This window comes from Octopus bimaculoides, chromosome 5 (assembly GCF_001194135.2).
Source record: "Octopus bimaculoides isolate UCB-OBI-ISO-001 chromosome 5, ASM119413v2, whole genome shotgun sequence".
Classification (NCBI taxonomy): Eukaryota; Metazoa; Mollusca; class Cephalopoda; order Octopoda; family Octopodidae; genus Octopus; species Octopus bimaculoides.
Genome location: NC_068985.1, coordinates 110184042 through 110191040, shown reverse-complemented (window position 1 = coordinate 110191040; position 6999 = coordinate 110184042).

The window sequence follows — 6999 nt, the reverse complement described above, 5'->3', positions numbered from 1 at the left end:
ACATTAACCGAAACGGAAGAACCCTCCCCTAGACGCAGAGTCTACAGAGGGGGGGAGGGTAGAAATGAACAAAACCACCTCAGAACATGAAGTGGGGTAGCAAACAAAAACACGAAAAAAAAAATGAAAAAGTCCCCAAAACCCACCCACAAATCCTTCACAGATAAAAAAAAAATAAACAACACAACCAGAAAATTTACGCCCCCGAACCTCGGCCTTCAAAACAAAGTTAGAATAACCTTATGGCGGTTAAAACATCTGACCAACGACTTCTAGTAAAAATAAAAGAGACGCCCACGGGGGGAGCCATTCAATGGGATGTTCCCCAAAATATAAGACTTTACAAAATCGATCACATGAACTATCAAATATTGAAAGTGAATTCCCAAATGATATAGGCCCACTCCGCAAGTATTTTACGACAGATCTTTGAGGGCTTTATCGTGACCCTCAGCTCGCAAGTACCCTCCCATTTTAGAGTTGAACGACGGCGTTTCCTTTGTGAGTAGAACTGTTTATACTGAAATTGTTAATTTAATTGTTTTGTGTTTAACAACACTTAGTTCTGCTTTGTGCAGAACTTGTTAAAGTTTTTCCTCTTGTTGAAGGGAGAAACCTTTAAAAAAATTGGAAATGTTAAGCTCAGCTGATATAAATACGTCGTCGTCGAAGGATTTGAATGAGATAGCGCATTCGTTAGAGAAAGAAATGAAGACAGATTTGTTAGAAAAAAGAAAATGGATAAAATTAACATTAACAAAAATGTAAGCATATATAAAAAAGAATTATAAAAAAGAATTTTGCGGCTGTAGCAGGCGTAAGAAAAGATTTAAAAATTGAGAAAAATGAACTTAGCAAATTTAAAGGTTTACTTCGATTCCAGAGACAAAGTGAAATTAACACCTAGTGAAGTTATCGACAACATAACTAGGCGTACAACTATTTTTAAAACCTCTATTAAAGAGAAAAAAATTGCATATGGTTACAAAAGAGCAAACTGAAAAGTGTTTAAGGCCCATCTGGGAAAATATGGTATAATTTGACAGGGGAAAAAGATTTGCTACGGTGGAGGTGCGGTTTGAAACTGAGGACAAGGCCAGACAACATTAAACGACTCCCCTCCCTCAAGACAAACGAAGGCGCACTTCCAAGGTGAAGGTAGAAATTCCAACATCCTCTAAGCCACAAACATCGAGCAACAAAATTGGCAAAACATCGAGCAACAAAATTGGCAGGGGCAGGGACTAGAATGCTCATTCAAGCAGCCCCTACAAATTTAGATGAAATTGCAGACACAATTCAGGTGGGCAGAAAACCAAGTTCATGGTGATGGTGGAGGGGAGGAAGTCGAGTTGCTGCAAATGTGGCCAAATGGCCCACATAAGAGCAGAGTGCTCCCCACCCTTTCGAAAAAGCTTTGGTGCCCCTACCTGCTTGAAAATCGACAGCAACCCCAACTCCAAGGGAGGTTGCCCCTGAGACGGAGACAGTTGCTGAAATGAAAGAAACGGGAAAAGAACCAAAATGATTGAATAACTCTTTAACAAAGAGAAAAATACCAACCTCACAAGTCCCAGCACATGTAAGGAAAAAAAAAACATGCAACTAGCACACATAACACTAACACGCCCCGCCCTTCCAACCCAAAATGAGCATAATGACAGTAAACGCCATAAGCCATGTTCCAATGAACCAACTAGAAAAAATAACCACTGTACGGCTATACAATATCTTACACAAAAATATTCCGGAGAACAACGTTTTTCATTGACTACGAGAACTATGCAAATCTTGTAACAAGCTTCTCTAAAGACATTGGTCCATTAAAAAAGTACTTTCCTCCTAGATTTTTTAGGGTTTCGCTAAAGAAATCCCACAAGCCTCGGAATAAGGAAGGAGATGGGATTACCACCTCATCTCCGCCAAGGTAAGTTAACTATGTTTACACTCAGTGTAGGATATATGTTCGCGGCCTGGATTCAGATTGGAAGTAAGGACGCTTCCTTAATAAGATGGATGTGGTAATTGCCACAGAAACCAGACTGAGTGGACTGCGGGGCTTTTCCCCTGTCCTAAACGGCTACGAGAAATTTATTTCTCCATGCCAACCTGGGGATGGGGAGGTGTTGCAGTTCTTCTAAGGAAAAATCTGGCTTTACAGACGAGAGCAAATCTTTGTTGACCCGGAAGGCAGGTTGGTCGTCCTTGAAGTCACGCACAGCAGTGATAAGACCTTCAGGCTGGTGGTTGTCTACGCTCCTTGGGGAGCCGGGCATTCTGACTATTTTAGAAGCCTAGAGAATTTTCTAGGAACGTCAGTGTTTTTAGGAGACACAATTTGCGATGCACGTGTTGTCTCGAACCCAAATAGGAGGGAAACCCTTGCCTCTTATCTGCTCAGTAGTTTTCAGCTGGCAGAGTGGTATAGACTAGAATCGCCGGACGCTCCACTGTGGAAAACTATATGGATATGTCGACAATTGAAGAATTGCAGAATAAAGAAAAAAGAAAATACAAACCAAATGGAAATGAAAAAGTCAACCAACTTCGCCGCAGCCGCTGGCATTGCAAAAGACCAGAAGGAGCTAATACTATAAAGGACTTTTACAAAGTGAGGGACAGGACGTGAAAGTGACCCCTCCCAGCGTAGTAACGCATAATGCGTCTAGATCAGAGGTTCTCAAACTTTTTGAGTCACAGCCGCCTCATCATGGCCACGTGATATTCTCAACGCCCCCACACACAAATATTTTACTAATTTATATGTATTATGAATCATTTGATATTGAATATATAATTTGTATACAACACTAATATTATAAATTCATAGCGTCTCCCAATTTACTGCCAAAAAATAAACCGTGACATCTTACTCGATATAACAATGCACAAATTTACAACGCATAATGAAAAAGTCAGCAGTGTAGTGGTATGAGTGCTTTTTAAAGTGTTCAATTAGATCACCAGGATTTGGGCTCAACAAAGCGTCTTTATTAGGCATGAAATTAAATCGACATGCTTGAATAACAACAATTTTATTTGTTATAAATTATATATACACATAAACGTCAGAAGTTTATACATTATTTACAGTTGACGGATATTTGCCATCTTGTTAACACAACGTTTCGACTGATACACCCTCGTTTTGGGGAAATTTTGAACCGGTGTTCTCATTCCTAAGGTATCTTTCGATATTATTATTATTAATAGTTATTATTCAGGTCACTGCCTGGAATCTAACTCGGAATCTTGGGGTTAGGTAGCCCGCGCTCTTAAACACGACGTCATATGCCCGTGGGCAATTATGGAGTGAGTTTTTAGGGCTTATAAATCTAAAATTTTCCTATCCTTCCTTAATACCGGTTCCCATATGCTGTTCATATCTACACTCAGTCTGCTTAGGAGGTTGTTGTGCCCTAGTATATGTGCTGTTTCTTTTAGTTTTCATATTTTCTAGTGGTGTTCTCTGTATTATTTTAACTTCATCCCACAAGGGGAGGTGGTCTCCATTTTTCCATACTTAACTTGGATGAGATTAACACCAGCTCCTTGCAGCTGCTTATCCACTTCGTTGAATTTAGTGAATACGTCAGAGAAGTATGCAATATCTTTATACTTTTAAGTAGTTTTCAAAGCAACGCTGTTGAAACAGGCGGGAGTTCAGAGCATGAGATGATTTTATTCACGGCAGTGATCGTGTTTAGGGAATCGTGAAGACGACTACTGAGATTTCATGCAACAAGATATCGGTGAATCACGCAGTGCATCGTGAAGACATCAAGACTGAGATAACTTATGAAGCCGCGATGACAGCCAGTCATCAATGGTGCACACGCTACAATATTATTCAGTGGTGTGTCCTATTTGTCAATAAATCTGGCTACAATGAAAATGGATTTGCCCTTTGTTTCCAATAAAGAGCAGTTCTTGGCATAAACTTTCCTCTTTCACAAAACAAACATACGTGAAGAGGAGGGCATCATTACCTGGCAAAGTAGACTCGTTCAACTGCAAACTGAATTCTGTTTTCTTCAGAATTGTGCAGAGTTGGTCTTCGACATCTGCCATATTTAATATTTATTGTTGAAAATTGTTTTCCTGCCCATGTCGGGTATGGAAGAAGGAACGCACGCTGCGGCAGCAAGCAGAAGCTCGTCTGCCAAAGCAAGAAATACACGTGGAAAAGACAAAATTATAAAAATTTAAGAATTTATTTAAGAAGGAAGGAGACGTTCTAAAAATATCACCGCCGAAAGAAGCTTTCGAACGAGCGGAAAAGAAAATCATAATATACAGAACGCTTAACGTCGAAACAAAGAAAATAGAAATAGCACAGATAGAAGGAATAGAACAGTGCCTCAACGAAGTTAAGTCATTAACAACGTTTTACGCACGTGGTAGAAAGTACGGCACGGTGGAGGTGCACTTTACGAGTGAGGAAAAGGCGAAAAAGCACTCCACTGCACCCTTAAGAACGGCTAGGTAGGCGCTTTTGCCAACCTATCATGGAAGATCCGCACGTGTGAAGATTGGACTAGCTCCTCCCGAAATAGACCTGGAATGGCTGGTTACAGCCATTATTTATAACTGCAAAGATGCAGTGGAAGTCATAAAGGTAGAAAAGTCACGAGAAATCAACTGGTAGGGTTTTGGTGTAGAAGTACTTATACATATAACCCTGCCAGATCTGCACAACATAGCAGAAGAATTGGAGTGGAGTGGCCAAAGCATCAAGGTTTGGGGTGTTATGGACTGAATCAGAAAATTAGGCCCCATGTGTTCCAGAATGTTGGTGCAGGCAAAGAAACGGCATCACAGCGCAGCGCTACGTTGACCAGATCCTAAGACCTCACATCATGCCCCTCTTGGCGCGTCACCATAGCCACGTATTCCAGCAAGAATGCACGACCTCAGAACCATGCCGTGACCGGTTCTCAACCGGATTTGAATCCAACTGAACACCTGTGAGGTGAAACCCAGAGACGGCTGAACCCGGTTGTCACAAGGCCAACAACTCGTGAGAAAACTGAGGCAGCTTTCCTCAGAGTGTGGGCACAGGTACCAATGGCTTTTGTGAACCGCCTCATGCACTCCATATACGGACAGTGTAGGGCTGTTTTGAACTCTCAGAGAGGGCATGCATGATACTGAACATGTCACGCCCTACAATCTCGATGTGCTGGATCCGCCCACTACCAGAACATGACAACGACATAGACTGTGGACAAAGAGCATCCAAGAAATTGACTATCAGATTTATCAAAATTTATCTCTGACATATTGAAATTCAAACATTTCAGTCATACACGTCTTGCGTTTCTTTTGCGGTTCGGTGTATTCTATCGACCCCGAAAAGAAAGGTAAAGTTGTCCTCGGTGGGATTTGAGCACAGAACGTAAAAAGTCCGAAAAATGCCGATAAGTATCTTGTTGGACGCGTTTATGATTCTGAGAGCGCGACATCTTTGCAGAAGAAATCGTCAACGTCATAGCAGACAACATAATGGGCGACTTCCCTTGTCATGTGTGTTCAAGGACATGCCAGTCCAGGATCGAACTAACATCTACTAACTCACAAAGTTTAAGATAAGACTCAGAGGACAAGGTCGCACTCCAACCACTAAAAAGAAAGAAAAAAAAACAAACTAGAAATTACAATATTTAAGTTATATTTCGAGATGGTCATTTTTTTTTCTTGCCAAATAAACACAAGCACTAGATATTCGTTCTGCCAGAATGGACTAAACAGAACAGGAGGAAACACGTGGATAGAAGAGGTCACATGTGTGACGAAAGATTTCGAAACAATGGACATAAGATACAATAAGAACAATAATAAACGAGTGAAGAACTGTAATGTCCTCTCTGTGTGTCCCCTTGTGGAAAATAAAACGGAACGAATACATAGTGCTTGTATTTACTTGGCTAGAAAAAAAATATAGTGACCATGCCGAAATGTAACAGTATCTCTTTCAACACACGATTTCACATCAAGAATCTTACAAAACAAATTCATAAACGTAAATTCAAGACAAATATCACTGCAATAGCTATTGTTTTTTTAAGTGTTTGCTGGTATTTGTTAGAAGATAAGCACCAGCAAGGCCAATGTTTTAGCAATATTGATAAGCTCCTATCTTATCGTAGAATTAAAGCTTAGCGATGAATTAAAGTGGTTTTAAATCATAAACGAGAAAAAACAATGCGGCAGAATGCAAGTGTAAAACAGGGAAGATAGTACTTCATGAAAAGTAAATGTCATAAGATAATTTACCGCTGTAAATCGCACAAACCAACATGACTACAACAATGAAAAAAGAGGTATGGAATAAAACAGGGCGAATTAAGGCCACACGTTAATCATGCGGGAAGGGGCCGCTCTTTTCATTTAGGTGGTAATTTTTTAATTCGGTAAAATGTTAGTTTCAAATTTTGGCACAAGAATAGCAATTTCGAGGGACGAGATATGCCGATTACATTAACTTCAGTACTCATTTTATCGACCCTTGAAAGGGATGAAAAACAAAGTAAACCTCAGCAGAATTAGAACTCTGAGTGTAAAGACGTCCGAAATGCTGCTTCAATTCTGTTTGCCTTATATTTGGTAAAGTATTAAGACAGAAACGTTACTGAGGAATTTCAACCATGTTTCGTGGTCTGCTACCACAACAGCTCCTTTATAGGATCCAGTTAGCTCAAGACATCATCAGGAGGAACCACGTCCGGTTTCGGCCCCTAATCCTCTACCGTTTTGACGTGGCGCGGCCCCTCCTTTCGGAGGTGTCTTCAGCTCTGGTGTTGGGTGCATGTCTTCTTTCCTGTATTCCCTGGCCTTTTCGATGCAGCATCAACGAGTGTCAGCGTCCGACTGATCATCATGTCAAATTCCCCTTTTTATATCTGCTACTAGGCTCCAGCAGGCAGCCCCAGCTAGTTGTCACGTGACACTGTCTAAACTTCCCGCTGCTAGGCTCCAGCAAGTAGCCCCAGCAAGTTG